The 14,262-nt window shown below is 34.9% G+C and overlaps 1 long non-coding RNA gene across 1 annotated transcript; it reads right to left on the bottom strand.

The window, feature by feature from the left end:
• Positions 1-2,246, bottom strand: LOC142636837 (uncharacterized). Its single transcript, XR_012844408.1, has 3 exons — positions 1,989-2,246; positions 1,330-1,381; positions 1-294 (listed from the first exon to the last, which is right to left on the bottom strand). It is a non-coding gene; the product is annotated as an uncharacterized LOC142636837 (long non-coding RNA).
• Positions 2,247-14,262: the final 12,016 nt, after the last annotated feature.

The following is a 14,262-nucleotide window of genomic DNA, read 5'->3' as shown; positions in this document are numbered from 1 at the left end:
TTATCTTAATAATTTCATTGAATATACTCTCAAAGTAAGTCAGAGCTCTAAGCATTAATTACAAAGACTATTGGCCACAAAAGAATAGAGGTCTGAATAATAATTACATTTCAACAGCTTGTCCCATCAGTGGGAAACATAGTCACAACCACTATAATATACAAAAGAATGAGTCAAGCCTATTCTAAAATGTACATCATCAAATAAACTCCATTACAAAAGTTCAGCCTCCATCAGTAGTTAGTCTAACTACTATTAGCCATCAAAAGCTGTCTCAAAATATTGTTGCCTACTCTGAAAAGTTTATAAAAATAATGAGATGAGACTAGGCCCAGTAAGTAGCATAATTAATGGGGGTAGGGGAAATGCAAGTTTCAACTTCAATAATAATAATATGACAATAATGGTTAACTAATGAAATACCAAATTTCTCTAAGTAAATATACTATAATATGTGAGCACTAACAATATAAATTTCAAAGCCATAATATCTAATATAAGACAAATTATCACAATAATATACCACACTACCATATATACCGGTCAGGGGATCCACTCATTCACAACTGGCATGATATTGTCCTCTCTGCAGTATGCACTCTGGCCCCATGGACAGCGGCCTCACCCATACCCTCAAGGTTTTTCTCTCCCCATGGGCAAGCAGAGCGCGTCAAATAGGCCCTCTCTGCATGTGGTCTCTTGGCCCCATGGACAAGACAGCCTCACCCACACACAATTAAGGAACCTCTTCCCCCATGGACACAGTGGAAGAACGCGTCATCCAAAGTAAAAGAGCACCGACCTAGATTTGATTCCGTTGTCACAAAGACTACGAAAACCAAATCGGGTGATCACCGGGAAATCATACATGGCATGGTGTTAAAACTATATAATGCTCACAAGTTACGTTACTTTGAAACACATAGTTTATATCCAAGTAGTTTCAGAAAAACCTTAAATAATCTACTTCCACAAAGTTTGTAAGGTTTTCAATTTCATTCTTGCCACAAAGATTTTCTATCAATTTCTCAAATACTAAGACAAGATAAGCATCTTTAAATTTTCTATTATACCATAGAATCCATAATTTCCTTATCAAAGATTAAATAAAAGATGCTCATTTTTCTATATCAACAATTCATGCATTTCCCCAAATGTAATACCAAATATGATGCATTTTTATATATAATAATATGTAATAGGGTCACAACGCGACAATTTTAAGAAAGCATATATCCATATATAATTTTCCAAAATGTGTTTGACCCAAAAACATCGTTTGTGAAATATGAAAATTTTCTAAAAGTATCCCATTAAGAAGCTACTTACCTCGCAACCACAAAATCCTAACTCTCCAAGCTCCAAGGAGATTAGCTAGAACCTAAACAATTATTAAGTAAACCTATTACAATAAGTACAAAACTTGAAATTGTATCTAACCAAAAATTTAGGATTTGCCAAATAAACACTTAATTAGGCAAGCCTACTATTTACCCTCATCAAAAATAATATATACCATTCACAAGGTTTCTCAACAAATTTATTCCCAAGGTATCAACTTCAATTTATAAAGTTAACCCATTTCATAATATCTCCAATATTATGACTAATTTTTATAAGATTTACACTACATCATTAAGAGACCCATGTAGGCAAAAATCAACATATCCTCCAAGACAAGAAATTTAGAATTTCACTAACGCCAAATAAACCCAATGACAATGGCAAAATTAAATTTACCAACCATCATACATTATATCTTAAAACCCCTAAATTTTTCCACCATACATAAACCTTGAATAGCCATTTTAGCACAAAATATATATATACCCACTCATCAAAAATTCCACCAATAGAAAACCCATACATAAAAACACATAAATATCACTTCCAATGCACATAAATCACATGGGTATCATTATCAAAACTTAGATAAAAATATCCTCAAGCAAAAGTGTAAAACCCACCAAAAGATTAGAAATTTTTACCTCAAAAAAAAATGATGAAGATGCTTATGGGTTCCTAAGAATTTTTCCGGTGATCTTGCCGGAAAAATGATGGTGAGATGGTGTGTTTTGGAGAGGAGGCCGGCGGTGAGGTGAGGAATGAGTGTGTTTAGGTGAAGAGAAAAGAAAGAAAAAAATGAAAGAGAGAAGGAAATGTGAGAGCCGGCCAAAAGAGTAAGAGATAAGAGAAAAATTGAGTGGTGGGGAGTGATGGGTAGTGGGGTCAGGTGGGGGGCACGTGGGAGGGCTTAAAAATCTGGCCATAACACTTTTTTTTTTTTTTTTTTTTTTTTCTGACAGGGACGTGACAGTCATAATTTTTTATTTATCACAATTTGAGATTTATGTATATGTTCAATCATATCATTTTATGCATTTGAGAACTACTAATATAACTAAGAGTGTCATGAGGCTTTTTTTTTTGTTGGTTTAATGTCATAATTTTCCATGCATAACCAAATTTTTTATAATATCTTTCATATAGTTCACGCATCACAAAAGGTCATAGAGTTTTTTTTTTTTTTTTTTTTTAGAAACACACACACACACACACACACACACACATATATAGGAGAAGGGGAATGAGATAAGGAAATTAAAGAGAAAAACCTATAGCCATTAAGTAGTGATCTGTTATAAGAAAACAAATTGGCCAATTTCAGTCCAGTTTAGTCTATTTGGTCAATTTTAGTCTACATCAATCCATTTGGTCTACTTCAGTACATTTTTGTCCACTTCGGTTCACTCAGTCCATTTAGATCTACTTCAATCCAATGCGGTCCTTTTAGTTTCTATCCACTTCGACCCATTTCAATTTACTTCAGTCCACTCCACTTCGGTTTATTTTGGTCCACTCCCTTCATTTTGGTTTATTTTGGTATGTTTAGTCCACTTTGGTCCTTTTGTTTTCCTTTGGTACATTAAGGTTTACTACAGTCCATTTTGACCCATTCAGTCCACTTCGATCCATTTAGCCCACTTTGGTGTGGATCTATTACGTGAGATTCTGGAGCTATGACATGATAGATTTATAATTTTAAAAAATATCTTTAAAAAATTCTCTCAAATGACTGATATATTATTAAAAGTACTAAATGAATAAATCTTGTCTTGGCTTTGTTTGTTCCTAAAACTAATCACCCCCCCCCCCCCAAAAAAAAAAAAAAATATTAGCCTTAAACATAATATGAGCAAAAAAAAAAAAATTCACCAAGGTAATTGTATTTTAGCAAAAAAAAAAAAAAAACTATTTTACCACCAAAGAACCAAAAAATCATGTATTATTAGAGAAGCTAAAACTAAAATTTTGCAACTACAGTAAAATGGTATAAATACCAGTTGACTATAACAAGTTGTTAAAAATAAAATAAAATATTTTATTAAAATTATATATTTTCCTTCAATTAAAAAACTTAAATTCTCTCTCTTTCTTTATTATTTGAATGAGTTGTTTATATTATTTTAAATGAAGTGATAAAAAAATAAAACATTTGATATTATGTGTAAAGTGAGGTGGTAAAGATAAAGTAGTTTTTTGAGGTGTTAAAAGCTAAATTTTTAGCACTATCATTGTGAATGCTCTAACTTCATCTTCACGCTTATTTCTTGACAAATCTTCCATCTTTTTCTTAGCGGCAACCACATCCACGGGTCTCCATTTTCTTGATTCACCGATATCATGGACTGAATCTAATATAATTTCTGGCTCTACAGATCGTAACTCATCGGATAAAGTCCCTAAATGTACACTCTTCATATGATCCGCATTCGATTTGACTTCGAAAAACCTTTCGCTTCAAAGACAACACGTCCAATACTTCCAATTTTTTGCCGCCTTCACATATTCCACTACCTGCATCACCACCGCCACAGCCGCCTGTGATTCTTTCTTAGCCAAATGCAGTTTAAGGTCTTCAATTCGAATCCTCAACAAATCTTTCTTTAGCTCCATACTCATACTGTCTTTCCAGTTAGCCTTGACTCGTGCCGCCACTGTGTATCTCGCCTGTTCGATTTCTTCCTTTCTGTCTTGTAATTCTTGAATCTCATTCTTTATTTTTCTTAAAGATTCAGCGTCTATGATATAGATGCTTTGTATTTTGAAGACTCTGAGATTCTTTCTGAGATCTTCAATTCGGGACTCTGTACTTCCATCTTCTTCGTCATAAATATCCAAGCTATCTTCCATCACGTTAGGGTATTCGATGGCTGAACTGGCATCACATGCTTCAATCACAGCTTCAAGCTGGGCAATGGCGTCGTATTCAGCTAATCTGAAGAGTGCAGAGACATGGAAGTACCAGAAGGTGAGGCAGCCGGGGCATAACAGCACCGCTCGCTTGGATTAGTGGATGGCATTTTTGAAGTGTTCGATCGTTTCAGCGAGTTTGTGGAGACGGTCCTGAGAGAGATCGGGAATGGTAGAGTCTTTTCTGGCTATAAACCCGAGTTTTAAGTGACAGCAGCTAAGGGTGCTGAGAGCAAGCGCGGAGTTTGGGTGGTGGGATACGGTGGCCTTGGCAAGATTCAAGGCTTCGTTGTAGTTCTCATCGTAGAATTCAATCATGGTGTCACAGACCTCTTTTGTTATGGTGGGTGATTGGTCATCAACATCGTACTTTGGAAGTTGAGAGGGTGATGGGGGTGCACGTGCATTGTGTTTCTTGGTGTTCATTTTGGAGGGAAATGGAGAATAGAGAAGGAATGGTTATGGTTTGAATCTACTGCTTTTGTGATGAAAGCCGAAATGGATAAAATGAATATAATGTGCAATTCAGCTGGGCTAAATTCCCCATAAATCTAAATGGGCTATAACCACAAACAAGTATAGTTTTGTGTAGGCTGAAATATATGAAGAGAAACAAATGCCTAAAAGCCCAAGATCGAGAAAACAAATGGTATTAAGCAATCACAAAATGGGCCTTTGCCCCACGTTTCTCACCGTATTTATATTTTATTGTGAGATTAAACGGCAAAAATTTTATTCCAAAGCAAACTATACACTAGGAGCAAACTTGCTCAGTACAAGATGGAGACATCTCTCCAACTGAAAGGCTTCTGAAACAATAGCTAATCTCTAGCATACATGACATGTTCTAGAGCAGATACAATATCTACCTAGTCTACCATAACAAAATCACAACTACGTTCCCATATATTTATCTATCTGTACAGAATTAAGAAGAAATGGGGGCATTCCTCCATCCAAATTCCTATAAAATTTCTCTTGAGAGCTTCCTTTGCTATTACATGAGCTGTTTGATTACATAAAAAAATTTGTAAAACTAAAAATTTGTTCCAAAAAGGGTAAGACATTTCTTAGGATTTTGTAGAGCTAGGAATATATCTGCGCAATCACCTCCAAGCATGATATCATACAAACTCAAGTCAGCAGCAAATGATAGAGCAAGTAAGGCAGCTTCAGCCATGAGTTGCACTTTGTCTCCATAATTCTGGAATTTTGTACAGAAAACCGCAATAGTCTCACCTTCACCATCTCTGATTATAATGCCATGCCTCCAGTTGGCTGATTCTTCTTTTTCTCAATGGCAATTTTAATCTTGTATAGATGGGATGGAGGGGGTTTCCATTTATTACTTTGAGCATGTGGTACAGCTCTCCTTAAGTCCAGGTTATCTAGGAAGTCTGTAGTATACGCTGCAGCTCTTTGGGCGATTTGAGTCGAAGAACTATGCTTTAGGTCCCACACTAGAGTGCATCACATGGTCTACAGATTCAGCCTCCTCTTGACACAAGGACATGTAAAAGTATTATAAATTTTCCTTTTGTATAGATTTTGTCTTGTACTCCTGTTGGCAATCCGTTGCAGCAAGCTTTCCATATTAGAATTTTAATCCGTGATGGAAGTTTCACCTCCCATATACCCTTCCACAGAAATTGACTGTTATTTGGATTTGAACGTTCCCCTGTTGTGTGGCATTTTTACTATGAAGCATGGGCACGGCGTTTAGGCCGCCGACCTCGTGTCCGACGCAGCCCGATGCGGGGACGCGCAGGCAACGCTGTTGCCTACACATCGGTACTGCGTCCTTTTTTTTTTTTTTTTTCTTCTTTCTTGTCGCGATACGCACTGATTCAGTCCATATCAGGCGCAACCACTGAATTAGTCTGAATTGGGTGCAACCACCGATACCGGTGCAAACCGGCCGATGCAGCCGAAATTCAAAAAAAAAAAAAAAAAAAGGTGCGAAACGCACGGTTTACCTTGGCTGAAAATAAAAAATAAAAATAAAAAAAGGGTGCAAAACGCATTGTTTGGAAAAAAATCACAAAACCCTATATCACTTTTCACTTCTCTTCAGCCTTCAGCCCTTCACACTTCAACTCTCACATCTCTACCTCTCTCCCACTCTCTGCCTCTCTGGTCTGAGGTCTCTGTGCTTGTGCTGTGCTCCACGCCTCAAGTCTCAACTCACTCTCACACTCTCAAGACTCAACTCACTATCCGTCTCAACTCATTCTCACTCTCCGTCTCCCCTGCTTTTCATCTCCCCTCAGGTATCATTGCTCTCGCACTCTTAGCTAATAGTTAGTAGTTGATTTTTTATTTAGTTAATAGTTATTATTACTCATTATAATTTATGATTGTGTTGTGAATTTGTGGGTAATTTTTTTTAATTTTTTGTATAAGCTGTCTGTGTAATGTTGTGAGTCTTGTGACATTGGGGTTTATTTTTTATTTAGTTAATAGTTATTATATATTTGGAAATTATTTGTAGGTTAAATTGAATCTGTTGAATTTGCTATGGATGAAGCTACTAGCACAAAAAGTTCACCTTCATCTAATGAAGAAGTGCCAAATGATGAAGCTCCTCTTTGGCAGTATGTGACTAAAATATAAATAAATAAAAATACAAATATTTTTAATAATTTTTTAATCGCCGCACCTGCACCCTACTTTTTTTAAAAATTACCAAGTTCCGCACCCGTATCTGCATCCGCATCCGAATCCCAAAACGCACCCATGCTTCATAGCATTTTTAACAGTGAATGCTCCACAAGTTGTCCCATTCCATATCAATATGTCTTTATGATTTCTGTGACTTAGAGGAATAAATTTAATAATTTGAGCCTCATTTGGTGTAAATACAGCATCAATAATTTAATGTTTCCAGCAACAAATATTTTGGTCAATCAAGAGGTTTACTGTGGCATTTTCAGGTAGGGAGTTTGGTGGGTTTTGCACCTTGTATGTGGTTGAGCATGGTAGCCAGCGATCCTTCTAAATTAGAATCTTCTCTCCTGTACCCATTCTCCATCTAGATCCTTGTTCAATGATATGTTTTGCTCCAGCAATGTTTCTCCACGTGTATGAAGAATATTGGGGAGTATTTGCTGTAAGAAAAGATGAATGTGGAAAATACTTCGCTTTTAGGACTCTAAACAGCAAAGAGTGGGGATTATTTTATTATCAAACTCCAACATTGTCTAGCCAACATATAAAGATTGAATAACTTGAGATTTTTGAACCCAATCCTTCTTCCTTCTTAGGCTTGCATAATTTAGGTCATCCAATCCAATGTATCTTTTTTTCTTGTTCTTTTTGGCCCCACCAAAATTGACTCACCATTGAGGTAATTTTAGCACATAGTCCATCCGGAAGCTTGAAGTAGCTCATGGTTAGGGATAGCATGTATGACAGCTATTGAGGACTATTTTTTTACGCCACATGGCATTACTTCACTGGCAACTCACACCACATTAACATAGTATTGATTTTTGGGTAAATCTATTTAAAGCCCAAAATAAGCTTATATCTTATTCAACTACAAGAATTGAGCTCATATGGCCCACACCATCTTCACTTCAAGAGGCAGATTCAAGGTCCGTATTTCCTCTTTCATAAATTAGGCTCATGACCCACGACATCAACATCAATATACGAAACAAGCTCAAGCAATGAATTAAAGCTCATGGCCCACATTACCTCTATCACATTCATGGAAACCAACTTCTCCAGCAAAAGTCCATATTTACACAAAATGACAGCAAAACCCAAGGTACATCATCTCATCTTCGGCTCATGATCCAAGCTCATGAGTCTATTTGGAGAAACTTTGGGAGTCATAGTTTGAAGGGCCAAGAAGTATGTTCAGTAAAACTCTAGCGGTTTAAAGTTGATAAAAAAACATGTTGCTTGGCATGTCTTCTCCAACTTCCTGAACTTTGACAAGTCAGTGTGTAGCGGGTAAAATATGATAAGTCTCTCTTACCACATAAACACTTAAAATGATAAGACTCCCCATTACTCTTTAACTAAAACTTAATACTCATCATATAAAAAATATTCAGAAACTCCAGTCATCTAAATGCTAAAAATTACTATTCATTTTATTTCCAACGAATTTAGAAACCTAATTATAATATTCCACATAAACTATATTACTACTTTCAGCTAAAATTCAACTCAAACACATGGCTAAATCTGATTAGCTATCTTCAATCTTCAAATATAAAATATTCATGATATTTTTAATACCCAGCTACCATCTACCATAATTAGAGTAAATATTCTCCTGCCAACTGCCAGAGCAGAGCATTAAATGCTCCTCTTGCTCACCAAGATTAAGTCACAACACAATAAGACCTTGACCAGATCTCTAAAACTTCATTAACTATCAATCAATCATTCTATTACTTACTAAAAATGTATTGTAGTAGAATTTTAGACCAAAAATATAAATACCCAAAAGATGAAACCTTTCAGCAAAACACTAGCAGTGTGTTCAATACTTGACACCTGGCTAAAAGTGACATCACCAACCATTTAATGCTCAAATCCCAGTAGCCAGCTGTTATACCGAAAATATAGCAAATTATCCTTAAAAGAGATATTACCATTTTCAGTTAAATCCATGAAATAAATACTGAATATTCTCTTCAACAGCCTGACATCATTCAGCTACATCTACTTCAGCCTTAACCAATAACTATCTTATGACAGTTGTGATAGCTTTTTTAGATAACTGTGACAGCCTTTTCAAAACAAATGGGACAGCTGACTTAGCAACCTTAGCATTGCAGAATTTCTTTATTTGGTTAAAAAACAAAATCAACTAAAGAAACTATTTTTTTCTTGCTAAAATCCTTTCCTTTTTTGTTGGTCTTTCCTCTAGCTGATATTACCCAAAATAGTAAAAACCCCTTAAAGCTGAAAATTCTTTTTTGGCTAAATCCTAGGATGGATTTTCTAAAAATGTATTGCTAATTGGGACAAATTTTGGCTGAGATTATTTTTTTAAATACCCCCTTAAACTCAGATATATATAGAACTCCCATCAATACACCAAAACACACCAATAGAGAAGAACAATTCTTTCATAAACTTCTTTATTTTCCCTCTCCCTCTAATTATCTTCTTAAGCCCTTAATGAGGCTTTGAGTTCTAAGTTTCCAAATTAGAAACTAAGCTCTTTAGCTCTTAGCTCACAAATGACCCTCATATCACTACTCATAAGCCTTTATCCATCCTCCAGTAGAAAATCTCAGTAACATTGTTAAACACACTACAACACCATTACTCTTCTTATACTCATTCTCTCACTTTCCATATTAAGAAAATACATCTATCTTGTTGCTCATATCTCCAACTAACTAAACACATCTCCATACTTTTCTCTTACAAAATCTTTCCACTTGGAAAGCAACACAAGCCATCACTATAATCTTTCCAGCAGCTCTAACATAATTCTTTTACCATCTTACATATCTCTCATACATCTCACAAAGTAAATATCTCACAAAATACTCATACATATCTCTTATATTTCTTACAAATTACATCTCTCACAAATTATACATACATATTCCAAATATATATTACAAATTCATCTCTCACCAAGTATCCATACTTCTTACCCATACATATTACAAATACTATATCCCACAAAACATCTATATTTTTTATCATCTCCATACTCCTCAAGAGATATCAAACACTCATACTAAAGCCCATCACATGGAAGGCACAAACCTATCTTACAAAAGCCCTTTTCCTAGAAGGCACAAACCTATCTTACAAAAGTCATTCTCATGGAAAGCAATGTTATTCATAACTTCACAATAACTAAAAGAGCATTATTAAGGAGAAATTCATTTAAGTGCATGATAAAGGAGACAAACTTAACCGGCCTCTACACATAGTTGGACATACTCTCTCTCCCTCTAGTTGCACCCATTTTTCCCCTTCAATCTTGAAGTTATCATGGCATATTGCCTCTCCACTGATGGAGTCATTCTGCTGGAATGCTATCAACTCATTGATGCTATACAGTTAGAGCTGCAAACCATACAAAGATAAGTCACCATATTTACATATCTCTAAATTTACATTATTGAATATATGAACCTTTAAATACATATTACTTTATTTCAACTACTATTATAACTATTAATCAAAACTATTATATCAAACATATATTATTTATTTATTCAACCATTATCATCATTCTAAGACTTTGGCCTTCATCTATTTGTAGGCCTAAAAATACTCTAGAAGCCATTGGACTATTTGGCCCAATGTCGAGTTCTGGACACAACTCTCCATACAAATCCGTGTCTAACAAGGTCACCCCTCCAGAGGACAACACATGGTTGCGCAGTGAAAAAGGACCCCCAACAATGGCTTTAATCAAAATTTCTTTTCCTGCTTGTGAGAGATACTTGTGTTTCCAACCATCTAGTTTGCGTTGGATTCGAGTTTTTTTTTTGTCTACACTCTATAGTTGTTTCTATGTTGGTCCTCATGATTGTAGTGATTTCTTTAGCAATGCTCTATTTACATTGTTGCTGAAAAACAATGAGGCTTTGTCACAGTTAAGCTTTTGCCCTGATACTTCTTCATACACTTGAAGGATCTTGTAGAACATAATACTCCCCTCTTCTTGCTCCACAGAATAATATACTATCACCTGCGAACAACAAATGTGATAAATAGGGTCCTCCCTTACTAATGGCCACATCTCTCAGTCTACCAGTATTTTCCAACTTGCTTGATCAATACTGTAAGACCTTTTGCACAAATTAGAAACAAGTAAGGTGATAGCGGGTCACCTTGTCTCAACTCTTTGCTAGGCTTGATATACCCCTTGGGCTCTCCATTCAACATAATAGAATATGTTACCTATGAAATACAATCCATGATGAGAGCCACCCATCTTTCTAAAAATCCCAATTTCAACATCATTTGTTTCAAATAATCTCACTCTACTCGGTCAAATGCCTTACTCAAATACTATTTCCTTATAAATAGGATACAACCACACAACAGTGCATAACCCAAATTAAAAATTCCATACACATACTCATTCCCTACAAACAAGATTAATAAATAACATGTGCATAACTTGCTTCTATATTTTTAAAAATACCACACGACAATTGTAACATCCCGGCCCTTTAAAAAAACACCACTCCTCTCTCACTCTCCCATCGGTACCCCACTCCTCACTACCACCTCCACCATCGTTTTTCCAACGGGATTCATCGGAAAACATCATAGGAAGCTCTTAGGCTCCACTATCTCATTTTTTTTAAAGGTAAACTCTTGGTGGATTTTCATGTTGTAGTTAGGTTTCTTTCTATTATGAGCTTCTTGGGTGATATTATTGTGATTATGTATATGGGTTTTTATTTGGTGGACTTATTTTATGAGTGGGTTTATGGCTTTTACAAATGGTGCCTATCTAAGGTTTGTTATGGTGAAGATTTGTAGGTTTTGGCTTTCTAATGTGAAATATATAGTTGGTCAATATAATTTTTATTATTTATTTGGAGCTAGTTAAAGATTTAAATTGTTTTTCTTGGAGGATATTGTGATTTTGGTTTCATGGGTCTCTTGACAATGTTGTGCAATTCTTGTGGGAACAACTTATAAAGTGTTGAGGTTGTGTTGTTAGAGAGAATACCTTGAATGACTTAAGTTTATAAATTGGAGTTTATGCCTTGTAAATTAAATTGTTGAGAAACTTTGGAAGTGGAATACATTACTTATGAGGTTAAATGCTTAGGTTTGCCTAATTAATTTATTCTTAAGCAATTTCTAATTCGTAGCTAGATGTAATGTCAAGTTGTATGCTTATTGTGATTGGAGCTCGAAGAATTAGACTTTTTCAAGGTTTCAAGGTAAGTGTCTCTTTAATGGGATTTTAAAAAAATAATCATGTTGCATAAAACATTGTTTTTGGGTTAGTTACTTTTCGGGAAACTATATTTTCCTAAAATTATTATGTTGTAACCTTAATGTATACGATTCTTTATGAAAAGTGCATCATATTTGGTCGGACAAAACTTAGGTACAATACATTAGGTACTATTCCTTAGGTTCCCCTCTTAAGATTCAGCCATGTAGCTACTTAATTAAAATATACACTTCCATCTCATGAGAAAAAATTCACATGGCAGAATCTTAAGAAGAGAACATAAGGAACAAAACCTAAGTACTGTATCCAAGTCTTGCTCTATTTGGTCATGCATATGAAAAGTGCATCATATTTGGTGTTGTAACCTTTGGGTTATTTTTCTCATGCTTTGGACCCTTTTGGGTTTGGAGCGTGACAGTTATGCTTTGATACCATGCAATTTCCCGATATGCAATACCGAATATGATGCACTTTTCATAGAGTCATATACATTAAGGTTACAACACAATATTTTTTTAGGAAAATATAGATTCCATAAGTAGTTTCCCAAAATGTGTCTAACCCAAAAACAACTTTTTATGCAATATGGTTATTTTTCAAAAATCCCATTAAATAACTACTTACCTTGACACCCGCAAAAAGTCTAATTCTCCAAGCTCCAAAGAAGATAAGCTAAAACCTAAACAATACCAAGTAAATCTATCGTGATAAGCATAAGGCTTGACATTGCATCTAGTTACGAATTAGAAATCACTAAATAAGAAATTAATTAGGCAACCTTAAGTATTTAACCTCACAAGTAATGTATTCCATTTCCAAATTTTCTCAACAATTTAATTTACTAAAAAATAGACTCCAATTTATAAACTTAAGTCATTCAAGGTATTCTCTCTAACATCAAAACCTCAACACATAAGTAGTTTCCATAGGAATTACACAGCATCATCAAGAGACCCATGAAACTAAAATCACAATATCCTCCAATACAAATAATTTGAATCTATAACTAGCTCCAAATAAATAATAAAAACTATATTTACCAACTACTTCAGATTAGAAAGCCAAAACCCTCAAATCTTCACCATAAAAAACATTAGATAGCCACCATTTGTAAAAGCCATAAATCCACTTATCAAATAAGTCCACCAAATCAAAACCCATATACATAATCACAAGAATATCACCCAAGAAGCTCATAATAGAAAGAAACCTAACCACAACATGAAAATCCACCAAAAAGTCAAGAGTTTACCTTTAAAAAAAGAAAAAGAAAAAGAAAAAGAAAAAGAGAGAGATAGTGGAGCCTAAGAGCTTTCTATAGTGTTTTTCGGTGAATCCCGCCAGAAAAATGATTGTGGAGGTGGTGGTGAGGAGTGGGTACCGGTGGGAGGGGAAGAGAGTAAGAGAGGAGTGTTGTTTGTGAGAAAATGAAAAAGAAAAGTGTAGAGGAACAATTAGTTGACTGGCCAAGAGAGTAAGAGTATGAGATGATATTTATGTGGTGGGGAAGTAGATGAGGTAGGTGGGTCACGTGAGAGTCCAAAAAATATTTGATCATATACTTTTATTTATATATTTTTTTTAAAGGGCCAGGATGTTACAACAATAGTACATGTGCCAAGTCAAAAATACGATACACAAACCTAGGACTGTAAATGAGTTGAGCTTTGTCGAGTGGTGCATGTTCAAGCTTGGCTCATCAAAAAAAATCAAAAGCTCGAGCTTGGCTTGAGCTTATGACAAGCCTAAGAATAGTGTTTGAGCTTGAGCTCATGAGAAAGCCAAAAAGCTTGAGTTTGGCTTAGCTTGATTAATTAGTCAAGCCAAACTCAAACTTAATATTAAGCTCAAACTCGAGCTCAAGTCAAGTTTTTGAGCTTAGGATCTAAGAATATTACATTATTAAATGCTTAAATCTCTAAAATTAAGAAAAAAAGAAAAAGGAAATAGTATACTCATTTTATCATGCATCTAGTCTTACTTATAATTAGCTATTATTCAAATTAATAATTTACATAATTAAATTCATTCATTCATCATTCCTTATCTATAGTTTCAGCAATTATTCAAAATACAATTTTTACATTCACGTTAGA

The sequence above is a fragment of the Castanea sativa genome, chromosome 5 (genome assembly GCF_040712315.1).
Source record: "Castanea sativa cultivar Marrone di Chiusa Pesio chromosome 5, ASM4071231v1".
Lineage (NCBI taxonomy): Eukaryota > Viridiplantae > Streptophyta > Magnoliopsida > Fagales > Fagaceae > Castanea > Castanea sativa.
This window is presented reverse-complemented; position numbering and strand designations above follow the sequence as displayed.